Genomic DNA, 27,128 nt, shown 5'->3' on the forward strand with positions numbered 1-27,128 from the left:
CATAACGGTACCTATGTTTTAATCTTATCTCACAGAAGCTTGGGGAAGGAAGACAAAGCACCCTGCTGTGTAACTGAGCTGCTTCATAGGTGCTAGAGTCCTGAGAAATGTTCTTAATACCCTCTCCAATGGCTCTAGCACGTCTTAAATTGCGTTACAAGAAATTCAGCTTAAATTTCATCACTCCCGAGGCACCTGGTCATTTGCAGAACCAGGTTGGTGCACATCTATTATATAGATTAAAAAACAAAAAAACTGACTAAGTAGGTTTGGGTGCATGTAATTAACTACAAGGATATTGCTCATTTTCATGTCCCAGATAAACACTTTCCATTTTTTCTTTGCTTTAAATGCAGAACCCCTTTAAGGGGTGGGTGAAAAAAAAAACCACATCAGTTCTCACCCACTGTTCTGAAAAATGGATTCTGTTCTCTTCCTGTGGCACTGGGATAATGCTTGTCTCAGTTGATCAGCATGATGCTGTAATGGAAGAACTGTTTAGACTGGAAGCTCCATCTGCTTATCAGCGAGAGCCTGCAAGGCTGACACCACACTTGACTGGGTCTGTTGGTGTGGAGGGCAGGAGGCTCTGCAGTGGTGTGTGGGAGGAGCAAGAGTCATAGTAAGGGAAGTAATGCTGAGTGAAGGGACTACAGTGAGGTAGGGCCACCTCTGATTGTTATTCTGGTTGGCAGATGGAGTAGCAGCCCCTCTGAGTAGGTGTTTAGTGAAGCAGCAGCTGCTTCTCACTGTAGTAGGGAGAAATAGGATTAAGTAGATATGGAGGTGTGTCAAGATTAGAGGGAGTTAATGGGATAAGATCTAGTTCTATTTGCAGAAGATACAGAGAGACACTTTGGCAATACATGTGTTTATATGGGATAGGGCAATGATAGGGCAATGATAGGGCCTATGACTTTATAGAAATGTGAGTAAAGCAGTTTAGGTAGATGAGACCATGTTAGGGGATCAAAGTTGACTGAATGGTGACCTGGGCAGAGAATAACTGGTCAGAGACACTGAAAGTACAACAAGGTTACATGGGAAGATGAGGAACATCTTGGAAAGTGCAAGTTGTGAAGGAGGAAGACCAAGTGTGCCACTCAGCTGTGTTGTGTAAGGAAGAACAAAGAGCAAAAAGGGACTTGCTGAGGAACAGTGAGCACAGGAAAGGTCACCCCATCACCAGCATCCCTGGCAGGTGGGGTTGGCCAGGGAGCCATGTACCCTCTGGATGCAAAGGATGAGTACAGTGTTTTTATACCTGCTGAGGAAAGGGATACGAGCTATAAAAACACGTGGCCTAGGCTTTACTTGGGCCTTGCCATATCTTTTGGAGTGAAAGGCTTTGCACGTTGCCTAAGTAGGCAGGGTTCTGTGGTGTGTCTTCAAAGTACCAAAGAGGACAGGCAAATTGAGTTTCAAGTGCAAAGATAACAGCAGGAGGGGCTAGATGCTTCTACAGAACCTCACGACTTGTAGGTCAAATTTATTCTTGCAAAGGACACAATACTGCAAAAAACCAGTAACTTGTAACAACATTACTTTTGTGGATGTTTTTAAGATGCAAGTCTTCATACTGTAATTCTTATGTCACAAATCTAACTCAGACTGGAAGATTTTTTTTCTGATTTTAGACAAACGGATTTTCTACACTGGAGGTGAGAGGAAAATATTTTAACATGTTTGTTTACAAGAAGTGCTGTGTTTTTTAAATTCTACAAAGTTAAGATATCACCATTTGTGCAGAGTTCATCCTATTCATCCTTGTTTCACAGTAGTGCATTTGGTAACAAAGAGAAAACATGTACAGACCTCATACTCCTTGTCTTATCCCCACCAATCTCGTGGCATTGTCATAGACAATGATATCTTGTGTATCTCCATCTCATTCTGTGTTCTCCCACTGTGCAGATAACAACTGGTCTCCACTGGGATTGATTTACACGTGAAATGTTTATTTTAATTATTTTCCTGTTCTTAATTATGCAACATCACTGTGCCTGGCCAGCAGCAAGACATGGTGAAAACTTCAGAGCTCGGGCCTGGCGTATTTCTGCTTCTTGTGTCAGCCCTCCCGGGTAGTGGCAGGAAACAGTATCTCCCAAACCTGTCAAATCTATCACTCTTCGAGTTCAAATGTTGACAGGCCTTGGTAAAGTGCACTTTAAACAGATCTGTTCTCTGTCACTGCCATGACAGTAAGACATGAATCCACAATCACAATGATTTTAGAAACAGACAGACAACATGAACTATGAAAGCCTGATCCTGTTAGAGCTTTTTCTGGGATGAGTATTTTAAAGGGAATGTTTTTGCACTAACATTTTTTAGACTGTTGCACGTCTCTGATCCTGAATCTCTTGTTGCTTTTGGATGTCTTGATTCCTTATCTTGACTCTTCAAATATTCTCCATTTTTCTTGTGCCTACCTCAGGCTTTTTCCAAGAGTTTCAAAGCCTTTTACTGAAGATGTTGCCACATTGTGTCTAGATATCCAATACTGTGATCAATTGCTACTACCCCTCCACTGAGCTGAATGCCAAAGTCACAACAGATGCCTGAAGAAAGGTAACGTCATTTATTATCTCACTGGATATTAAAGATAGAACCATATTTATTGTAAGAAGAATTTGGTGGCAGAAGAAACCCTTGAATGCTAAAAACATCCCTTGACAAAATTGGGCTAGAGATTAGTGATGCCAGCAATATCTGTGAGCATGGATGGCCAGCTGCATGTGCAATTTCTGATTTGACTGTGTAGTAATGCACTTGAAGCACTTGCTAAGTCAAAAAAATGTGGGTTTTTTTTTTCACTCTCTGATCCACAGTACATTGTTCCTAATAGGCACAATCTAAACTTCTGTGCTGTTTTTTGACCCAGGCTCCTGCGTGTTTCTGGTGTAAAGAGCGTTCACAAATGTTGAGAGATAAAATTTCTGATTCATGAATGACCAAAGAAAGCAAGTTCCTGTTTGGGTCAGGAAGAACTGTCCTGCTATTCACCATCTCATGGGCTCAGTGTTTACCAACTAGACCCAGTGACTTACCATAGTAGGTTAGTAAATACTATTATTTATTTTTATCAGAGCTGATACTAAAGTTTCCTGAGTTGGAATAATGTCTTAGTCTTTGTGACTAAGCAAAGTTTTCTGAGTTTTCGTAGTTCTTTGTGAACTCTTTCTGACGTTGCTGAGAACTTGTTACCTGTAATTCAATGTGTTCAGTATAGACACACTAATGGACAGATTTAATTTTCTCACTTTTCTGAAAGAGCTGCTTTAAGTTTTAACATTGAGAGCACAGTGCTTCAAGTACAAGGATAATTTTGATCTGTGGAGAATACATTCATAGGACTGTTTGAAAAAAGTTGTGGATTTGCCTAAAATTCAAAGGAACCTTTAAATTGCTGTCTGTTTCATTCTGAAGCTTTTAGAGGTTTTTTTTTAATGTGAGTGTCTAGGCACCAAATTTGAAATTCATCCTGGCAACAGCAAGAGGAAGGCTACTGTCCATATTGAATTATTTAACATTATGGAATCATTGGTAATAGCATTACCATTGTTACCAAAATGCTATTGTTGATTCCATGTATCTCTTGCATTGCAGGCTCTGTGCAGAGGTTGGCATACTTCTCTCTTCATGTATAATGCTAACTTTTTACAAACAAGGTTAAAAGAGGTATAGAGTGGCATTTCTTTGCCATTTTCTCCATATTACTTTAAAATTTTAAGTGTGTGGAATACAGTAACCAAAAGAGTACCAGTAACATTTAAGTTTATAGTAGGTAAGCAAATCTGGCTGTTCTGTAATGTTCAGGTGCAAAGCTCTTACACGATGAAGGCATAGATAAATTGTCTGTTCCTTTGATACCATAATGTGTCCCTAATGGAACTATGGAACAACATTAGACATGTTTCTCAACACCTCCCAGAAGGCTTTATAAAATACAGTTTCTCACAACAGTCTTCAGATTTTAATATTATCTCTTTTTTTCTTCTGTAGTACCAGTAGCCTATATGCAGTGTTTTCACCCCTTTACAGACTGATAATGAGTGAATGTTCATGTGGTCTGTTACACAACACTAAGCTCTTATTTCACTGTCTGCAGTTATGTTCAGTAAGTACAATATGAACATCATCTCAATTAACAGAGTACCTTTAGGGCTTTTCTTAGCCAACTATTCTAGCACGCTTGTCCATACTGTCATCAGCACCTAATCAACTAATGATGGCTGAAAATGAGGAAGGCCAATCCCAATAAATCCGAAGGATAGTAATTTTTCTCTTTTAATGCCCTTCTCCCTCCTTCTTCCTTCTTCCTACGGCACATTGCAGTAAATTAATGTCATAGTGGTTATTACAGTAGCACTGCTATGGCAAGTATTCAAGCAACGATCCTCGAATATTTTACCTCAGCATTTATTTGTCCATAAAATAAAATAGGATTTATTACAGTGCTCTCTGGTTTGAGGACTGCATGGACAGCAGCTGTGACAACTCCTTATCTCCACTACAGGTAAAGATATAGGGGATGTTTCCCTGAAGCTAAAGAGAAACAAGGAACATAGAAGTCAGTCAACTACACAACCACAGTGTTACACAGATTGGTAAAATAAATAAATATAAACATAAAAAAAAAATCCCCTTGTACCTAATAAGGACTCTAAGAAAAATCATTTAGTAATTTTGTCCTTTAAAGGTCTCTGTAAATTAAAAGGGTATTCATTGCTTTGGAGATTGCTGTGCCCAAATCAGATATAGGATTTTGAGATTGAAAGATGGAAAGATAAATGTGAGGAATTATTGTTGCAAGCCCTATTCAGACAGAGCATAAGAGAAGGAATTGCAAATAATAATAAAAAAAAAAAAGATCTTGGTCAATACAATTTTACAGAGGTTTATGGTTAGTGTTGTTCACTTAAAAAATAGATGGTTTTGGCTATTTGAAAGGCTCCACCTTGCAGAAAGAAAAGGTCTCCGATTATAAAACAGAGCCCTGTGGAGATGCAAGTGCTGGCTTAGAGATATTCATATTTTCAGCTGCATGTAAATTTCTGTGTGTCATTAACATCTCTGAGCTCTGTAATTAGGTCTCTCCTGATCTGGTTATAGTTTCTGTACATTATGAGTATGTAAGCCTCTCTAGGGAAGCACAAGGCCAGCCTTACAGGGTTTCCCCTTTCTGTTCCACAATTTTGCTCTTATCTTTAGCAAGTACATCCTAGCAACTGCTTGCTTCGAGGTTACAGTGAGATCCCAGGGAAAGGCTATAAAGCATTATCAGTCTTTTCCAGCACAGGTCTCTACCACAACACCAAAGCTAGAGCACCTCCTTCCTTCATAGACTCTGTACTTCTCCCTACCTGGCACTCCCCATTTTAAATATATTCTCTCAGTGTTTGTATTCCTCACATTTCTTTCCAATTTCAGATTATATTTATTGTCTTATTTTTGCACCTCTTTTTTGATAAAAGAAACAGATATTCTTAGAGTGTGAAATGTGTACCTAAAACCCTAGCTTTGTGTTTGAATGTTTCTTTCTGAATAAATAATATTTCATGAAATGAAATGTAACATATAAACAAAAATATTTGTCCTTCTGTTCTGCTTCTCGTTGGAAACTGCCAGAGAGCCCAAGTTCAAAGGGAAAAGTGGTTTATTAAAGGATGCTTGTGTTGGGATTAGTTTGTTTAGAAGGCCTTGTCTTGCAACATTATATCCAAGAAATGCTGTCCACAATATGAGGAAGTGTTCATTCCATGGCCTGACTTTTGATTTTTCTTGAATGGGGTTTCTGCTTAGGTATAACAAAATATTGGATAATGAAGATAGAAAACCAATAAAGAGGAAAAAAAATATGCAGAATCGCTTAGAATGAATTCTGTGTGTAATTACTTGCATTTTTGCTAACTACTGTATAAACAACACTTTTAACAAGGCAAATTGGAAACGTGAAGACAAATCAGCTTAGGGATGTAGCTTCAATTTATTACACAATGATAACTGAAAACTTTGTTTCTGCTGCGTTGCAGTCAATTTCTACTGAGCTCACACTCTGAATGTGTGATTAATCATATGAGCACTGGGGTTGCCAATAAATACCAAAACCTTAAAACTATAACAACTTGCTCATTTTGTGCGGTCATTCCAAATAGCTAAACAACCAGAAATTGTCAATGTACACCGAGATCAATGCTCCAGGGTCTCTACATAAGATTGATTTCCCTCTCTGAGGATTTCATCTCTCTCATCAACAAAAACATTTTGTCCTCCCTAAATAATCCAATCGAATGCCATCCTCCTGTGGAACAGTGAGAGGTTTAAATTGTTTGGATTAATCTCTGCTTTGAGGTGGCCTGGAAAGTCTCTGTAACTTTGTCAAATACAGCCTGGAGGGAGAACTGCTGTGGTTTGATATGTGCTAAAAATAAACAAATAATGAGAGTGTCTAAAAATCATGTTGTGCTTTAAAAATAATACGTGTGTGAAAAAAATATGTTTTAAAGCTCTTGCTTCTAGTGCAGAACATAATAATTGTCAGTGTATTCCTTCTTGTTAAGGCCTACAAACTCCTCTCTGTTGGAGGTGGGGAAGGAGATTGGGAGCCATGGGAACAGATTCAGGGGAGAGGATGGAAAAAAGGAACCACAGAAGCCCACAGGGATCTTACCCAGAAGGTGAGTGGAGCAAATTGGAGATGAACCTAAAGGAAGTTGCCACCCACAACCTTTTCCCTGCTATGGACAGTGAATGCACAGGAAGGTTTAATAGAAATGTCCTGAGTCGTTCAGATTCGGACTCTCTGCATCTCCTTCAGAAGATAATTTTGCATGTTTGCAGTTGGGAAAGCAGAAATGTTGTTTCAAAGAGACCTTTGCAACCAGTAGGACAGGCTGCAGGCAGGCAGTATGGAAAAGACCACTACAGCAGAGATTACTGCTTTTTGTAGTCTTCTTGTCCATCATGCAAAACAACCTTTCCACAATCTGCATAGCACTGTAAACTGGATGGAGATTTTGTGATCTCTGTGATCCCAGCACGTTCTGGGAAGGAAGATAGAGCACAGACCCACGTTCCTAATTAATTCTGCGTTTGCTATAATTGGGATGCAGTAAGAAGATCAAGTTCTATCCCCAAGTACATTTGAAATTGTATCGTTTCTTTATTTAAACTCTTAGTGCTTTTGGAAGTGTTGGCCAGCAGCTCTCAGGATTGGCACTCCTGTCTCCAGAGCAGAATATAAAGGTCAGACTTTTACATCAGCAGGCAACAGTGCATATGGATTTTATTTGGAAGCCACTGACAGCACACATGAGCCTGGTCATTCTTGGAATTTTGTGTCGAGATTTTCATAACAGAGGTAGGCTTGTGTTGACTTTCAGGGCTGTGGTGAACAATTGGTGTTTAAATGTTTGTTTGAAGGTACCAAAATGGTGGCCACACAGGCCAAGCATGTTTTGCTTCCGTCTTAGACTGGTACTAGCTCAGAATGGTAAGAGATCTGTGCTGAAACTCTGTCTAACATGGGTCTCTCTAAGTGGAAGTATTTTTAGTTAGGTTATCTGAGTCTCAGAGATGACCACCAAAATAACAAACTGCCTGTGAAGGCATTAAATAATTATTTAGAAATTGGCCAAGAACTGAATGTCCTGGAAAATAGAAATATGCTCACAGTATCTCTCTGTGGTCTGAGTTTTGCCATGCTCAAAATGTAACTTCTTTTTGACTCTGTTGCAAAAAATTCTCCTTTGTAGAGCTGTACAGCAAATCTTACCTATGTCATTGTACATACCGGTATATGTTCAATTTGAAGACAAAAATATTTTCAGTAAGGTGAAGCATAAATTTCTCCTCTGTAAACATCAGAAAGGTAGGAAATGTTATGAAGAAGATGATTGAAGGAAAAAAAATACCACTTAATTCTACTGAAACCTAAAAATAAATTCAAAGGGGCACACCTAGCACTATCAGGAGTACATATGGATTTCTTGCTGACATTAGTCTCCAAACTGAATGTCAGACTCGCCAAGAACAGGGGGGAGGGAGAGCTGTGCATGGGGGGTAGGCTAGGAGGCTAAATTTATTATTAGAAGGGCAAGATGAAACATCATGGTTATCACTAGGAAAACCTCTAAAACATATTTGTACATTATCTTGGGGCAAATACAAGTGTCACATGTTAACAATAGTTAGGCAAAAATACCACACTATGCTGTTATGCCCCCAGGGCCCTCTCTGCTTAACAAGGAGACATCGTGGAGTGCGCATGCACACCAGAAATTTATGATTTCCTTGAAAGGCAGAGATAAGTATTTTCGAGGCTCTCACGCACAAAAGAATAAAATGAAGCATTAGTGATGGATGTTTCTAGATGACAGTGTCTGCAAGTCCACTCACAGGTTTTTTCCAGGTGGATATATAATGATTTAACAGGTCAATATGTAACACACAAAGATTCCATTCTTTGTAATACGTAGAAACACGCTATAAACAAAAGAATAAGTAAATATCCTATATTTATTTTGGTATTAGTTTTTTGAGTAAGTCAGAGGGAAAGAAAGACATTTAACAGGCACCCAGTTAAATTTATTCCTATGAACTCCACTGGACAAACTAAAAACCCTCTAAGTTTGCATCAGAATAGCAAGAAAATGGCTAAAAACATCTGCCAGAGGGTACTGGTAGTAAAAACACTTTACAGCTGTCAGACCTCGGTGTTGAGCTTCTAGCAGAAGATCAGCACAAACTACTAAATAAATTCTTACTTCAGGGAAAGTGAGCTTCTGATCACACAGTGGCATAAAGGTGAGGTTAAAGATGGGGGTTGGTTTCCTTATTTCAAGGGACAAATACCAGAGGGGTGTTGCTGTACATTCAGCTGCTGGATGTCAGTGATTAATTCCTCAAACCTCTCTGAATCTGAGCTTTCTCTCCACAACATCCTTAAAAGTTACAGCCCAGCCTTGGATCCTCTTAACTGCTCTGTGATCCTGCCCACCAAGCCAACCCACTGCTCGCTGTGCCCTGCCCACAGATGAGTAAAACAGAAGAGTCCACACAGCCAGGCTGCAGAAATGTGTGAAGTCACACCTGTGTGAAGCAGAAATGGTCTGTAGGAGCAACTTACTAGGACTTGATAGGTCACTAAATTTTAAAATAGTCATTCAATAAAAATAATAAGGGAACAAAGCCTAAGCGAATGTATGAGTAATTTTATACCTCAATCCATATACAAATATTCAATATATATATGTCTATATAATTAATTTTATGCATTTATTAGAAATGGAACGATATCCATTTGCATAAGAATTTTGGAAAATATCTGAAAAATTTATCATGGTAATAACTTATAAAAGAAAAAAATAGAAGAGATGTCTCTGTGGCACTTGGAAACTGACAAAAAAGAAACTCTGAAAAATCATCCTGTCAGCACTAAAAAACCTAGAAACACTAATATTATATGAATCACAATTTGAGACTACTAGTTTCTCAAAGAATCCATGCAAGAGATGGGATTTTGCATGCACACTGCATATGTGAGTGGTTAGAGGGTCAGGATCTAAGAACCGAGTGTTTGGCTTTATTTTTTAATAAATCATGTAAAAAAAAAATATTTGAGGAAATAAATTTGCAGAATACAAGTTTGGGAATGCTAATTACTAAGAGTTCCTCTCTGTACTCCAATGTGTTAAAAGATGAATATTCAGTGGTTTAGTAAGTTTACGATCAGTCCTGTCCAAAGAGGAATAATTGTTGTGGGAAGAAAGAAAACATCAGTACTGAGCCTTTTAGTATGACTCCTTTGTGAGCTAAACTTGTCCTTGAAGTTATCCATGCAGCCCAAAACTGGGCATGTTCTGGGAGGGGCATGACTCAGCCAGGCAGGGTTAACCTACAATCCCTACCAAAACCCTGTGGTTATGATTGTAGGAGAGAAATTTGGGCTTGCATATTCTCCATGGGCATCTGAGACAGGAGAAAGGGCAGACCAGTCATATCCCAATGTTTTGAGCCAATATCTAGAAGTGCGTTCCTTGAGTCTCTTCCCTTCTCTAAGTAGTTCAATGAATGTGAGAATGAGCAAGGAAAATTTGACTATATCTCTTATGCAGGTATATCCTTAGACCCCCTTGTTGTGCTCTTGCAGTTGCTAGTACACTAGTTGTTTTGGGCTTTCTCTTCCAGAGGTTACATTCCCTTTTGGAGTATTGTTTATATCTTCAGCTCATTGTGGTTAATCTGAGAAGCTGATAAATGCATAAGTGAATGCCCTGATCAGTGTCTGCTTTATTACTTTTATTACTCCTTTTATTACATCTGTCCATGATGTTATGTTTGTTTTTTCCAGTATGGAAACTGTTTGTTTTCCAGTATGGAAAGTGTCAGAGGGAGGCCTTTATCCTCCATTTGTCCATATGGGCTCCATAAGCCACACTGGGATTTTATAATTTCAGTAGCATTGCCAAGGGCCAAAAAACAGCCATAACATTTCGTGTGTGACAATTTTTCAGAACTTCAGGCTTTAGGTGTCTGGTTTTGGGTGTTTCTTTTCCCCCTTATTCATGACAATTCCTTAAATGGTTAATGGTTCAAACCTTGAAAATACAAATCTTGTGTCTGGGGAATGTTGTGATTTTTTTTCTGTGTCAGGGTGATAACAGAGAGATTTGCATCTAAGACAGAGATGCTTCTCTTCTGATATCTTTCTTACCTTTCAGCTTGTTCAGATTGTGTGGCATCTACACTGAAGTTATGGAAGCACAGTAACACTTTAAATTAAGGTGATCTGTATAAATATTTTATTATTTATACAGCATTCAATAACGTGCTTGTAAAAAAAACTTGGGAGTATGCATTGAAAGAGCGGACAAACTATTTGAACAATACTTACATCTTAAAATATTGTTGTAACAGCTTATCACCTTGCTGTGGCAGCATTTTAAGCATTTATTGATGATGCATTTTATAACATGCCTTACAATAAGTTATTAAAGGATGTAGTGGCACCAACTAATCATTTCATAAACATGAATAAACCATTTATACAGGGCACCTTAATTTAAAGTGCTTGTAGGAACTTGCATAAAATGTTTTGAACAGCTGACATGCAGTATTGGAACTTCACGTAGTGCCAAAGTGGTGTCATGTCCTACTATGCAAGAGTCTTATGTGGAACTGGAGCTTTATTGCTTCCAGTGATAGAGCTGGGAACTGCACAGCAATTCCAAACATAAAATGTTGTAAATCTCTCCTGAAAGTGAATGCAAGGATGTGCATAAGCAATATCCAGGAGATTTTGGTGTCAAATAATGTAGGAGCATGTTATCGCTCATTCTGTATTTAAGTAAAAAAGGAAGGGGGATAAAAAAATCTATTTGCTTTTAGCAATAATACAACCTGTGTGTAAGAAAATGCTGTTCCAAGATAGAGTATATATTTAACACCTTGTCAAGCAATTAAAAACCATGCTGCATGATCAAAATTCAGGCAGCAAATAAATAATCTTTATGTGCCAAAGAAAAATTATCTATACCATCGAAATAGAACTCTGAGACATGTGGAAGGTAAATATTAAGAAGAAAATTTGTACAGTAATGCTAAAATAATTCTAAAAATCTGGAAAAAAATATGTCAGGTGATTAAAAATCATATGAAAAACACAGCTGCAATTCTTACCATTAGCTGTGATTTAGTAGGAGCATTTAAAGCAATGCTAAAAAAAAAATGAAGTCATACCTTATTCCCCTCCCCCTGCAGATATAGATTTTATTTGACCCATTGCTTTTAAAACAGAATGGCTTAAAAAGCGCTCTTTACATGATAAAACTCAAAGACAAAAGAGAAAATGCAAATCATTTCTATATTACATATATGTTGCTCCATTTGGCAAAATCAAATTAGATCTTTTCATCTCCTTACTGTAGAACAAAAACAGAGCAATATTATGAAATTTTGCAGGGCTTTATTTCTAGGCGTCTTTTGTGTCCAGTCTTTTAAACTCAGGTTTTTCTGCCTTTTTTACTGACAAGCCCACAATTTTCAGAAAAGAAAGCTAGCATTAATTAAGACAGTGCCAGCTGTAATTTTCTTGGGAAGTAAATTTCTGCACAACTAAAGGTTACAGAGACCTTTTCACTGTCAAAATTTACTACAGCCTGTGAATGTTAATGTTTCTAATGAAGACATGTTCTCTGTCCCTGAACTTAAAAGTACCCTGAGAAGAAGGCAAAGAGAAAAAAAACTCTATTTGACGAATGTATCTGGAGTCTGTGCATTAATGCAGGGTTATGCCTGCTGGTGCATATTGTAATTATAGTGTTTGGATAGCCTTGTTTTCTAAACAAGGAATATTGCTATAAATTGGCAATTTTGCATGAAGAGTAGGCTTGTAGTAGGTGCCTTATGTTACAAATAAGACAGTGGTATAATAAGCATTTAACCCATTAGACTTGGGGATATTCTCAGCTAAGTCTGGAGAGGAGCTGTAATATAGAATGTGGAATGAAAACGTACTCTGGGTCCTTCCATGGAAGCAGCAGAGAAACACATTCATTATCTTCTAATGATCATTGTACTTCTAATGATAATTTTTTTCTCCATTTTAAGTGAAACCAGCTACTTTTAAAAAGAAGTATCCAGCTTTGCTGTTTTATTTGTTTGAAGTTGATTAGGTAGTAATACACTATATATAGTTGTATAGTTTTTGTTGTTCTGTCAACGTGCATTTTTTTTCCCTAACCCTCAAGTATTTACTGTCAGGCAGACTGGCAAATAAAACAAAAAACTCAATATCACTGAAAAGTTGATATTCTTTAGTTTTTACTGCCATATATTTTATTTAATATTTTATTTTTCTCTTCTTTGTAAGATTATTTTTTAAAGCAGAATGATAATCTTTAAAAAAAAAAATCTGCTTGCTGTCTTATGCATCAAGTTCTCAAAACAAAAACTGCTATTGTCTGAAATTATTCTTGATTTCCAGTGTAGCATCCTGGTCCATATGGGTAGGAAAAAAAATTAGCCCAGTTCATGACTATGCTGGTTAAAAATGGCAAAAGCACAGGAATGCAGGTCTTGCAAAATTTAGAAATATGATCCTAATGATATTCAGATCATATCCATGTTTAATGTGGAGTTGTTTTAAAAATGGGACATTAGGTTGCAAACTGAGTATTTTTCATGCATCAGAATGTTCAGGTCATTTTCTTTTCTCTTCCTCACCCTTCCCCCCTCCCAGTTTCCAAAGACTTCAGAGCTGAGGTTTTCAAGACACTGAGCTTTATGGTCAGAAATGAACCAGCCTCTAGTATTTCTTGGGAGAAGGCAGTGAGTATCACAGGATTGCAAGGGGCTGTAGCAGAGCTGCCCAAAGAGCCATGGAACGTCAGATGTGTGTGTGTCAGCCCTTGCAGCAGTGGCAGAGCCTCCAAGCCTGTTGAGGGGTGTTTTTGCCAGGCTGTTGATTTATGTATCAGCTGCACTGATGAGGGTTGGCTTCTCATTCTGCCCATCAGCATCAGGGAATAGGATGGAGCACTGGGACAAAAACGTGGGAAATCAATGTCTTTGTAAGTATCTATATGGACACTGGGATAATCTGTTAAAAGCCATGACTATCCTATACCAATGGAGATATCAGATATCATTACACATCCAATCCCCTTTTGCAACATGTAAATTGGGCTTCATTTTTGACTCCCTCCCAGTCCAACACATGCACAGCACTGCTGAACACCCCTTCAAGACACCTCAAAAGCATATATTTCATGTCTTCATTGGTTTAATCTGCCACATGGCCTGTAGTTCAGAATAATTATTTAAGATCCGTTGGCTAATAAGTCAATATACAAGATGCTGTAATTCTAGGTAGTAACCTGGTATGGCGTAGTTAACACTCTTGCAGCACTGCACAATGAGATAAAAATGATGCAATACTGGCAGACTGCTAACTAGATAGTCACTGTGAAGGTAGATTGGGCAAATAATCTTTTTTTTGGGACGAAAGAGGCATGGCTCAGCAGCATAAAAAGCCATGCTTGTGCATACATAGCCTGGGGTTGGAAGGATTCTCCCAGGGCATTTGAGGTTTTATTTATGGATTGCACATGGATTTGCACGGATTTTTGTTACACTTAGACAAATCACCAGAGACATCATTATTGCCTTTTAAAAAGAGCTTGTTTCCCCTTAATTTAAACCTGTTCCTAATTGACTTGATCTGAACCCAAATAATCCTTGTTCAAGTGAAATAAGTACATCACCCATTTCCTACTTGAATTGGTTTCAGATCTGACCTTTAGTTAAACCAGTGTAATGTGGTATAAAGATACAAGCCCTAAGCCTTAAAGAAAGCCTTGAAGGTAGCCTTAAACTTCCTCCTGTGAGTAAATATATGTAAGCAAAATACGTAAGGGAGCACTGCCAAATGAAAATCATGTTTGGAAACATGAGCTGGAGAAAGTGCCATACAACCACGTTACTAAGGTAACCAATCCCTCTGCCTACATGTGCCTGAGCAGCTCTCCAATGTCCTTTAGACTATTAGGTCTTGACAGATTTTGAAGGAAGGTATGGAAGGACTGAGAAAAAAGTGTTGCTGAAATTTAATAAGTAACTACTAGAAGTTATTTTAGTTGTTCTGTGTTTCACTATGAAATACAGGGATGTCAGGGCGTTTTTATTCCTTCTGAGGTAGAAAGCCTGCAGTGGCGTTGCCATTTGTTCTCATCAATTATTCCTGCTGATAAGTTACTTGGAAAAGAATAAAAAGATAAATTCTAACTAACTTACTCTATTAAGAGCTGTATGTCCCAAAACTTTTTAGGCTAAGTTCTCTCAGTAAGCAAAGAGAAGTGCAGTGCTGGAGTGGGGTTAGAGACAGACAAGGATCAGAACATATGTATAGTTGAACTTTCACTGTCTCTTTTCTTTTTTTCCCCTCTGTCTCTGGTACTTCTAAAATATCTTGGAGAGGAACAAAATATTTTACTTGAATTCATTTTAGTTTATCAGGGACACTATCATTTTCAGAGCAGAAAATCTCTTATAAGCAAATCTCCTGCTGTGTTTTCTCTTAGATGTCCTCAAAAATAAAGATGAGAAATCAAGAGAAGTGAAAAAAGAAAATAGGAGCCATCTATTGTGGTTTATTTTCTAGGGCTTTGTCTTATCACCTGAATTTCCAAATGGCACTAATGCCTAGTTTGTTTTGTGGGGTTTTTTAAGCACTGTAAAAGTCCTTGTTTCTATTTGCATCAAGGCCAACTGAATAAACACCAAATCTTTGAAATATGAACAAATAGTATAGAAGTTTGACAGAAAGGACAGTTCTTTTGAGCATATGGACAAGGCACTGTGGAGAAGGTCCCATGGCCAATGCTGTAAAGCCTAAAACCAGTGTCAGGATCTCCATTTTAAAAAAAAATCGATTAAATATCCAAAAATCTTGACATAAATTGAAACTGAGTCACCATTTTTGAGTAATTATTCTATTTGGTTCCTACATAATTCACCCCTTCAGCTCCTGAGTCCTGACATTCTTTTCTTCATTGTCATATATTCAGTAATGGACAGCAGCATATTAGGAGTTTACTCCTCCTTTCTTTCATGTAGTCCCATGGCAAATAAAACAAATAATTTCATTGCAGTAGTAGCCTTGTAAGAATGCAATTATGTGTGTGTATATATATATATATATTATTTTTTTTCCAGTGTTTCCCACAGAGCTGAAATTCATTCAGTAGGTGCTTCCTGCATGATGCAGCAGCAGTGGAAGCAAGCATAACATGGCAGCTGAATCTGTGGTCATCATCCACTTCATCAATGGAGAACACATGGGAATCTGTTGGCTTTTGTGGTGACTGTACACAAAGACTCCCAAGGGTATTGAGAGCAGAAGGCTGGGCTGGGAGGCACTAGAAATGCAGACACACACGGCTCCTGTCCATCCAGGACACAGACTTGGTGGGCTGCATGACTATATTTTTTTTTCCAAGAAAAATAATAACAGCTGAACATACTAGAAATCTGGCTTAAAAGAAAAAAGAAAAGGAGAAAAAAAGCATAATAGTTCCCTTAGTGGTCCTCATTAGTTTGGCACTTAGAGAGAGAGGTAGATCACAAAGCATTGACTGAAACAAGAAGATGAGAACATGATTCACGAATATGAATGTGGGCAGTGCATACTCCCTTGTGACTCAGAATGAGAATTTCACATGTGATTCATAAAGAAAAATAATTGTTTTATCAGATGCATTCCTTGCATATGGTTGGGGTTAATATTCACCTTATTTAAAATTGAAATTCAACTACTGTGTCAGCACAGTGGTTCTTTCCAACACAGACACTAAAGAAAAGAAAGAAATTGCTTTATGCACTATCATGACATAGTTACTCTCCTCCGCACAGAGTATTGATTGGTGTTCTGCAAAGGAGCCTGACATGATTTTTGCAAGGCTTCTGGTGTATGTTGTTTATTAGAAAAGATTTTCTGAGTAACGTGAAAAAAATCTGGAGGTAATGCCCATGTAGGTTTATGAATCATGTCCTTGGATCTGTTGAACCAAGAAATGCACCAGGAGGTTGGTTGTGCCTTGGTAAGGACAGCTTCTGTTGCCTCAGACTGCCAGAGTTTAAATGAGGCCAGACTGGGAAATGGAATCCTGCCTCATGGACCAGTTCTGATCTCAAGAGATGCATCAGATAGTCCATATAATGGCCCTAACTGTTTGCAACAAGGCACCTCTTGTCCAGTTTTATTTTTTTCTGAGTTTCTCAGGTATTTAGAGAGTGCCAGTGCTTTAGAACTTACCTTCAGCAGAAGAGCAAACACTGAGAGAGTCATATTAGAAGTTCTCTGGTCATATTACAGAAGTGCTCAGCAAAGATCAGGGAGTTTTCCATTAAAATTTCCCTGGGCTGTTTTGGCTGTCAGAATGGATGTGCAGAAGTGTAATCTTTCTTGAGTGCTCATAGTTTCCTAATACCATCCAATATGCTTTTTCATAATATGGACATTTCCTTCTCAGGAAAGGTGTTAAAACTCTTAGATAAGCCATATCTCCCAACACTAAGCATTAAATCTGAATTGGCTGGTGCAAGGAAGCTGCAACTAAAACTCAGTGTGTATGAAGAACAGGTGGTGGGGAAGGAAAAGAACCTGTCACTGAGCACACAAAGAGGGAGAAGGAAGCATCTGTGTCTGCATATGTGAGAGGAGGGATATGCTTTGCTGAGATTCTCAGGTGCTCCTTTAGTGTGATAGAAACCACCCACCATACCCCTGTGCACAGCAGGGTTAGTGTTTGAAAGCTTTCTTACTTCTGCTGCACTTCCAGTTTTTTTAATGTTTTAATTTAGTACAGATGTTTAGTATCTTGAAAGTGGATGTCACATAGAAAAGTAACTGCTTGCACTTTTTACAAATTATTTGTCTTTTTTATAGTTTTAATATGATTATGTATAGTAACATTTTTGAGTACTATGTCTTGGTCATGCCTAATAGAAAATGTTTTTTAATAGTCTGAGGCTTTTAAATGTACTATAGTTCTATTCTTTCTTTGATCCTTTAAAGAGTCCTTTGTCATTTGCTACTTGTACTTATTTGGTTAATTGCACCACTCAGTGTTTTCCCAATTAGTTCAGCGTTTTGTTAAAAAATGTTGGAAATTTAGTAACAAGAGCATGGAGTTTCTGTCCTCTCTTAACACTCGTGGTTCCATTTCGTGGTTCCTTTCTGAATGTAGTAGTCTTGGGAAATCCCTGCATGTTAGTAACAGCAGCCCTTGCCTAGTAGAATTCCCAGTTTGGAATCTCAAATTACATGATGAGTCCAAAAGTTAAATACTATGAAAACAGTGAAAAAAAATATTGAGAAAAGTTTTGATTATGCCTGGGTAATAAATGGAGCTGCTGGCACTAAAACAGGATATAGTTACTGACAAACCCAGCCCTGGTGCCAATAGCAATGAATTGAATCAAAGAATGAGAGCTTTTGGAAGGCTCGAGGTTAATTTTAGGGAAAGTGAATTATAAGTGAACTCAGAATTAGTTTCTTCAGCAAGAAGAGGATAATCTAGAACTGACCTTAGCAGTCAGTGTTGAAAGTTAAAAGGTTGCATCTCACTACAATAGTCGGCTGAAGTATTCTATTCTGGAAAGGGTGTCAGCTGCTGGGACAACCTAGCTGTTTGCAGAGTTATTGTAATTTAGATTTAATCAGACAGGATTGAAGTCTGGTCACAGAGGAAATGATGAATTTCCAGCTCTATGGATTTCTACCCTCTAATTGTGATAGTTTTTGTCATTTGAGTCTGGCTACAGCATAAAGATATTGAATACTGTGTGAATTTTCATTACTCAAATCTCAAGAATAAAGTAAGAGTTGGAAAGAAATGCCTGGGAGACATTAACCTCCATCTCTTTTACCGAAGAGCTGGAGGCATCAAACAAGACTCTATACAGGTAAATGAGTAGCAAAACAGTACAGTAGCATCAATATTTAGTTAAACTGTGGATTTCATTGTTAGATGATGCCATGGGTGCTATAACTTTATGTTAAAGCAAGGCTTGAAAGACATGTAGAAGAGAAATCTATTGGGAGTTACAAATAACATAACCACACTGGCTTACAAAGTCCTCTCAGCTGAAAATAGTTGGAGGTTTGAAGACTATTACGAGAAAATATCATATATACTTGTTCATCTCCTAAACTTCTTTAGGCATCTGCCTATTGGAGTACTGAGATACTGAGACAGATTAACGTTGGGTCAGTAAGGGAGTTCTCACGATCACACTGCTGATAGTGGTTTCAATGTTCTGTGATTTAAAATGTTCTAGTCCTGTTGCCAGACAGAGCATGTACCCACCCCGCTGGGACAATCTCCTGCAAGCAGCCCATGCATCTTTGCTGGAGCACTGAATTTCAGTTTACATAGATCTGTAAAAGGCAATGTGCCATTACACATGCCTGCCCTTACAATGAGCTGTTTCCTTGGTGGGACACAGCAAAGGGAGGCTGTGACATCAACTGCACTCTTTGTTTATTCATTACTGGATCCAGCCCTGGGGTCTGACTTGCAAAGTCCCCTGTTGTAAAGGACTGTAATGGATTGGAGTCAGGAACTTCATCCTCTTTCAGAAGCAACTGTGGTTTTTAGAGTCACCAGCTAGAAGACCCCAGGTTAACTGTCATGGGGTCCTCAGGAGGGGGAATAGTCTTAGGAGTAGTGCAAGAAAGGGTCCAAACCCTGGGAAAGATGTTTGCAGAGTGCTATAACCATCATCTACCCCGAAAAATCGCATCTTTAACAAGATGTTTTCTTTTGTTTTTCTTTATGGGGAAATCTAAATGGGTGTTCTGGCCCAGAAGCTCAGAAGATTAAACTTCACAGGAAAAAGGAGATTTGCTTGTCCTCACTGGACTGGTCCCAAGGTTTTTCTGTTTTATCACTGGGAAAGGCATTTTAGAAATGCCAGTACTGAGTGAGGGAGAGGGAGTTGCATTCATTTCTGGATATTATTTATTGGATTTTTGAAAACTGACCTGAGAAAAATGTTTATTTAAAAGAGTTACTGCAAATTATATTGTTAGTGTTCTAGAACAAATGGTCAGTTAATGGTTATTTTGTTGGCAGAAATAAAAAGCCTGGACCCCACACCTGTTCAGCTGTAACTGACAAACAAAACAATCGTTCAAGTAGAGTGAAAACAAACCAAATGCCCTTGAATTTTCAAAGAAAATACAACTCCTTCATGTAGCCCTAGGACAACATAGTCTGTTTGTTGGGAAGCATACTTAGTAGCGAGCTACAAATCTCTTTGCTGTGAGACTGAACGAGTGTCATACATTTTGTTCTCTTTGTCTCAGTTGATAGTGTCTATAGTACTATTCAGAGATAGAAAATTTGTGGCTGTCACTGTACCTGTCAGGAAGGAGCAATACCCTCTGGCAGCGACAGTCAACTTTATGGAGTTTTATTAGTATAATGAATGAAAGCCCAGTAGCATGCCCTGTAACACTCCTAAACTTTGGATTTTAAAGGGAATCATTATTAACAGTGAAAAACAACTAGCAGCTTGTTTTATGTACACTTTGTTAAAAGCTCCACATATTTTTAAGAAGAGATTAATCTACAGTAATTTGTCATCAGGCTCTGAGTGAATGTGATATGATCCATACAATTGCAGAAGGTTCTGCAGGAAATTTGTAAACATAATGCAGTCACATGTTTGCATGTGTGACTCCTGAGTAGCTGACAGCAGCTGTATAAACTTCTGCTCCTGCACAGAAGAGAGACATAGTGTGGCTGCAGCTGTGTATTGTTAATTGCATGGGCTGCTTTCCTTGGCCACCATATACGTTAATAGAGCTGTGCAGCAGTTGCTGTCCCTCTGTCTCTCTTCCGCTGACTCTTTTCTTCCTCTCAACTTTTGCTCCCCAAAGGTCAATAATATTTTATAAAAGGCCCTGGTTACCTTGCAGCATGTCCCTTTTGAGCTCTAAGCACAAACACATTCGATAAACTGTGCTGGAAATGTTTCTCATTTACTACTTACAGTAAAAGGAAAACAAAATAGCAAAGAGTGCTCCACATCTTTTCAAGGTCTTGAGATAATTAGTTTAATAAAAACTCACCTTTATAAGGCATGATCCAAATGTGTTGCCATTGGAGGGAAACTCCTGCTAACTGCCGTGATTTGGGCCCATTGGCTTCTCTGGGTTCCCTCTATTGTTTTATACAATGTTAATTTCTCATCTCACACAAAATTATTTGCCAAAGAGCACAAAGAGCATATTCTGTCTTGCAGTGGTGGGAGATCACTTGAAAGAATGCATTCAGAGAGTCAGATTGCTCTTTATTTGGTTTAAATCTTAAACATTCCGTGGCATTTGTGATTATCACTCTTTGCTACAGGGCCAGTAGCACTCCTGATGCTCCAACATCCCATATTGCAGAAGGAGGAACAGCTTCCTTGGAAATGTAAGAGTGCTCCAGGAAGCTGATGAATCAATTGACAGGTCACTCAGGAAATAAACATGCAGGGCCACACGCTGTGATCTGTGCAGCTGAGATGTCAACACAAGTTCATGAACACTTATATGGGATAGATTCAAACTGATTCACTCTGAATGCAGATTATAGTCATTAAGATACCGAGTCCAATAAATTCCTTTACAACTGAGTGTAACACTATACATGCATATCAGCATATTTAAAACATAATAATACTGCTTTTTTTTTTTGCTCCAGCACGCTATTTCCTTGGTTTGTATATTTCTGTCCTTGCAAAGAATATGCATTTATAGCTCTTTTCTTCCCACTGCTTGTCCACAAACACTGAGTCAAACTTAAGTTTCCAGATATCCTGCAGTATGTGAATAGTCATCATAAACTTCCTATTTGAATAGCAGTAATGGGTACCAGTTACCACATTATTTCAAATAAGCACCACAACATGGCTTTCAAAAGTCCAACTCTAGAAAAATATTTCTTCTTATATTGTTCAACTGCATAAGTTCTTCTCATTCTCTCTAACAACACATCTCATGTTTAATTACAACAACAAGTACTCTCCCCTACCTTACAAAAAATTGCTAAACAACTTATATATTTTCTTGATGGATCACCCAAGTTGTGTCTTATCCTCTCTCCTCTTCCTCATGGTATAATTTAGATCTGATATTTAATTAAACCAAGCGTCTCATTATCACTTTTATGGCACACTGGTATGAGTGACTTGAGATATGGAAAGACTGAGCTAGTTGTTGGTTTGGTAAGCCAGCATCTTACTGGGAACAAAATATCAAGACATCAATGTCAAGAGGTAGCATGAGAACTTTACAAAATGAGTAACTACATTGCAAAATTTCTCTCTGCCCCAATCCTCTACAAATTTTTACTAACTTGCTAAGGGTTCTTTTCTCTCTTTTTCCTACTGTTAGATGAGTAAATTAACTTCCAGATTCCTCCTAACCAGCTTTGTTGTTATTATTTGGGGTGTTTGGTTTTGTTTTTTTCCTGTACTGAGAGGCCACAATTCTGGTTGAATACAGGAAGATTCTACAATCTCTGCATGTATGTGCCATAAAAATGTTATTGTACAGACATATATCTAAGAAACATGTATTCTCCTCCCTTTCATCTCAATACTCTTTTACTTCTACCTTATTTTCCTTGTCTTCTTCTTAGAACACTGAGCCCATTATAAAGAAAAATGCTAATACTTTAAAGATACTGTCTCAAAAGCTATTGTAATTCCTGCCATTGCTAGAGAGAAATGAGCTTACTGTGGCAAAAATGGAAAGGTTACAGATTTTCATATTTACCCTCCTGCCAGTCTTACCCAGATGGTATGTGGTGGCTAATATCAGGCCCTAAATATTGGTGAAAATGTCTATATTTCAGCTCACAGTCTAAGAGAATTTATCCCTTGTGGGAGGTCCTGTTCTGGGAGATCTGAAATTTCTGCTTTTTGGAGAACTATAGTTTTGCTCTGTTTTGAGCAGCAATATATCATTTTTGAGCTGACCCATAGATCTTGTATATTAGTAACCCTATTGGAGGATTCTGAATGCATAAAGAGAGGAGATAAAGTTTTCTCAGCAAAGGAGATAAAGTTTTCTCAGCAAAGACAGTCTCTGTACACTGCCTAAAGAAATGAGAGGGTGGAAGTGATCAAGGATGTGTTCAAAAGAAATTAAAACTGAACTGAGGAGAATTTGTTTGTGTGAGTTTTCTTCCTCTTGAAGACGCCGGCCATGGAGCAGTGAGTTTATAGAGATTTTTTTTTCTATTGCTTTCTATATAGCTTTCATGTTGTCTTATCATTGTAGCTTAGGTTCCTAAAAACTAACACCAGTCCCTCTCAGAAGTTTAATATAGAAAGAACACATTAGTAGCCAATACACATATTGAGCTAATAGTACACAATGCAAAAAGCCCACAGAAGAAAATAAATAGAAGATAGATCTCCCAAGACACTCTTTCCACTTAGTCAAGGCTTGCCAATTCTGCTCACAAGCAGGACCAAATAATGATGCTTCTCCGTTCTGCAGCTCTCCCTTTGCTATAATTGAAGCTTTATAAACTTTGACTCTTTTTTCCTTTTCTTTTTTTAAGTAAGTTTTTATCAATGTCTGTTTCTTTGCTTCATACCAGAAGATACCACATTTTCTTTCTGTTCTTGCCAGAATTCTCACCCCTTTCCTTTATTACTGTTACCTGAGCTACCTAATTGTTCCCCTTTCTTAACTCTTTTCCATTGCCCCTCCTTGAAACCTATTCAAAAAATTCCTGACCAGAGTCTTGAACATATTTTTCCTGTGTATTAGAGTCTTCCTCTTTTGTTATCCAATCAGGATAAGATTTTCTTCTTAACCTATGAGAGCCCCAAATTAAAAATTCTTGTTGCACTGAGAGTTGTTCCAGGCTGCATCCAGCTGTACCTTTTCTTACACAAATCTGACATTGTTGTGGTAACAGGGGATTTGATTATAGGTGAATTTTATTAGTCAGAATTGGTTTCTTTTTAAATGTTCGGGTGGGATTTTTTCTGCAGTATTTTCTTTTTACAGAAATGAAACTTGTGGGTTTTTTGTGTCATTGACAGACTTTTAAAAAATGCATTTCACTTTAAGGGATGGTGTCTCCAACTGCCCTTGTGGAGTGAGTTTTTCAGTTTAGATCCCAATGTCTGGTGGAAGAGAAGCTGTTCTGTAACAATCAAAAGACAAGGTTGAGAGAATTTACTGCAGGAGAGTTTATTCTTTTGACTTGTGAGAGAAATCCTGGAGTCTGAAGAAAGTCGCTCTGGAGCCAAACAGGTGAAATGATAAATCTGCCTGTCTTTCCATACATGCAAACTGTATAGGTTAGTACCTATTTGAGATACAAGTTAAATGCAGTGGAAAGTTTTTAAGTTTGCATATATTTTTCTTTAGAATACAGTTGTCTGTGTACATCTAGCAACCCTTAGGCCAGTACAGATTACTTATGTTTCATACCTCCTCTCTGTCAAGATAATGAACTTGAATCTGATTACATATAAAAGTGGCTTAACTTTTCAAATGCACAGTGATGCTCTTTATTGTCTACCCTTTAAATCTCCGCAGTAGTCCTTTTGATACTCCTCTGGTAATTTGTTCTTTTGTGTGGTCTCTGGGCCACTGTTTTCAATTCAGTTGCCTGTATGGTGAGAAAGTGGTTATGTGGCTGCCCCAACCCTGGCAGTGTTCAAAGCCAGGCTGGAAAAGGCCTTGAGCAAGGGGGAGGTGTCACTGCCCATGGCAGGGGCAGCTGGAACTAGAGGATCTTTAAGGTCCATTCCAATCTCTTAACATTGTATAATTCTATGGTCTTATTTCTTTCCCAAATTCTGAATATAGTTGGTAGACACTGTCCAAGATGGAGACACCATCCTTGACTTAGCTGTGATCACAGTCTGCTACATCCTCTAGCCTTAAATTTTGGTGCTAATAAGCAACTGAGGACAGAGCTATTGCCCTGTCTGCCATGGCTCCTGGGAGAGCCCCTTCTGGGGTTTCGTTGCAGTTTTGGAGGAGATTGGACAGGAAAACATCCATATTAAAGTCATGTTGAGTGGGAGACTCTTTCCTTGCTGTGGTGAAGGTATTGATAGAACCCCCTTCCCTGTCACTCTCTGCTCCACACTGTTGTCAATCGATAGGGCTTTTTAGCAGCGAGGCCGCCTACTCCGCAGGCACACAGCACGCTCCTAGATGAGCTTTGATGTCAGGTAATCATTGCTGTATATAGTAATAAATGATGTGTTTACATAACAGAATTCCCCTGGCCTTTGATATACTCAGACATGTTATCAAAGTGGTGCTATGACATCTTGTACAATAGAAACAATAGGGAAGAGCAGAACTACACAAACGGAGCACGAGCAAGCTGAGCCCAAATGTGTGTTGCCATGCAATTATGCTATTTGCCCTTAGGGCAAGAATCACAGTTGAAGTAAGTTAATATCAACACCCTTATGAAGTCCTCAAGGACTATTTCTGTGATGGACATGGCACTTATTTGAGAAATCACTGGAAATCTCTGTCATCGTACCTGTTAATATGGATTAGGAGTTTGAATGGTAGTTCCACTTAAGTTTTGGGAACAAATTACATTAAGTTGCTTAATACGATTTGTCTCAAGTTCCATAATACAGGAAGTGTCTCAAAATGCTGACTTAATTTTCCCCTACAGGCTTCATTTTCCATATGGTTTTACTACTCTTTCTTATGATTTACCAAAATTTGCCTTTTTTTTTTTTTTTTTTTTCTTGCCATGACCTTGCACTAATGTAGGAGGACAAGTCTACAGGCTGCCCTGGTCACCTAACTAGATGAAAAGAAGGGTGAGTTTTGTCTTCTTTTTCACCTTTGTCTGGTTTCTCACCTTTGCTAAGGCTTTGGAAGATCTTACAGTGCTTTTTATTTATCCAGGCATGACATCAATACTGGGAAATTATACGTGTGCTTCTGTAAGCAGTAGCTATTAAAGGTTAATTTTCTGTAGGCACAATGATACTAATTTGCACCAAGAATGATATTTTTACAACATGAAGGTGTTGCATCCCCCCCTCAATGGTCTGCTGATCCCTGTTCCCTGACTGAGCCAGGACTTTGACTTGTTCCCTGATTTAAGAGCTCTGTTCCAGAGGTTGGACTGCTCAGGTTTTGATCTGATTGCAAGAGCCCACTGTGGTTGTCAGGCTGTTGTTAGAGACCTTGTTTGACTCCTTCACCTGAAGCTTAATGGGCTTTGTGGTGCTTTCTGTGCATTGCATGGCAGTCCTTGGGCCCCTGCTGTCCCCAGGGCACTCAGGGATGTACCAATGTACCTTCTGATTATGTTTTACAGAATTCAAATCAATCAGATGTTCTTCTCTGAGATTTTGCTTCTTACAACAGCCGTGTTATGGCTGGTTTTTCACAGATATATTAGTATATGCAGATCCCTGCTAGCTCCAAACACTGAGTGTGTGTACACAAGGAGCAGCAGAGGAGGGAAGTGATGAGAATTTTATGACATTTCCGGTCCTTCAGGGCATGTATCCAGAAATGAGGAAATAGGGCACAGTTGAAAGCCAGATTCCTGAACTCCTACTCAAAGTTTTAGGAAAGGCAGGCTCATTTTATCAATTGTGATGACACACTGAATGGTCTACATGATCTCCACAATAAAATACCTCAATCCATTACAACTCCCAAAGCTTCCCTTGTATACACAAACAACAAACAGTCACATTTTCTTGGTTATTAACCATGTGTTGTATGAATTGCCTCTTTAGCACTCTCTCTAAGCCATGGTGAAAGGTTGCTTTGTGTCCAGAACCTCTTTTTTGTCTAACAAGACTACATACTGAGCCAGCTGTCTGTCTGATGCTTTCTTTTTTATTCTCTCTGTGTTTCCACAAACCTCGGGTTTTGAAAGAACTTTTTGGCATACTGAGTAGCATGCTGCTGTGATGAAAATCAAAAGTAAAAAAAAAAAAACCAACAAAATAGCTGCAACTTTAAAGCAGTGCAGTTCACAGAACAGGGAATCTTTCAGGGGAATTGGCTCCATGTGAATGTTAGAATGAATTCGAGAGCTACAAGTTTACCGCTTTAATTCCTCATGTTGCATGGTCAATGACGTCACTGCGAAGTCAAGGAAAATACCATAAAACTAAAAAAAGTTCTTGATCAAGCTCCTCACCCTCCATTTTTGAGAAAAATGTATTCAGATGGGGTTTTTGTATGCTTCAGGATACCTGAATGAATCAATTTTAGCAGCAGAATTTCTTTTGGAGGATACAATTGAAGTGCATTTGTGTTTTGTGTTTAAATATTATCAGATGTCAGATCAGTAATAGGTGGATGTGAAAGACTTGTTTATGTTATTCTAAACTGAATGAGGAATGGCTGAAAATTAAAAGTAAGAGGGTGTTTTAAAGAGAAAATACATAATTGTATATTTGTTTGATTGTTTTGTTGATATTTACAATACACCTACAGCCAAATACATTTCCTGTGCTGCCTTCATTATTAAGTGAAAGGACACAGAAAAGCCACATGATGCTTCTAAAAATCTTGTAGAGGCTCTCTAGCTTTTGGAGCATGT

At 38.3% G+C, this 27,128-nt stretch overlaps 1 long non-coding RNA gene across 1 annotated transcript in view; it reads left to right on the forward strand.

Moving 5' to 3' along the window:
* The first annotated feature begins 7,214 nt into the window (after window positions 1-7,214).
* Window positions 7,215-27,128, forward strand: part of LOC126637881 (uncharacterized) — a 32,028-nt gene continuing 12,114 nt past the window's right edge. Inside the window, exons 1-3 of the long non-coding RNA XR_007628459.1 lie at window positions 7,215-7,363; window positions 23,645-23,830; window positions 25,328-25,377. This is a non-coding gene — a long non-coding RNA (uncharacterized LOC126637881). The remainder of the gene's footprint in view (window positions 7,364-23,644; window positions 23,831-25,327; window positions 25,378-27,128) is intronic.

The sequence above is a fragment of the Myiozetetes cayanensis genome, unplaced genomic scaffold (assembly GCF_022539395.1).
Source record: "Myiozetetes cayanensis isolate MyiCay16 unplaced genomic scaffold, myiCay2020 scf16, whole genome shotgun sequence".
NCBI classification, from domain to species: Eukaryota; Metazoa; Chordata; class Aves; order Passeriformes; family Tyrannidae; genus Myiozetetes; species Myiozetetes cayanensis.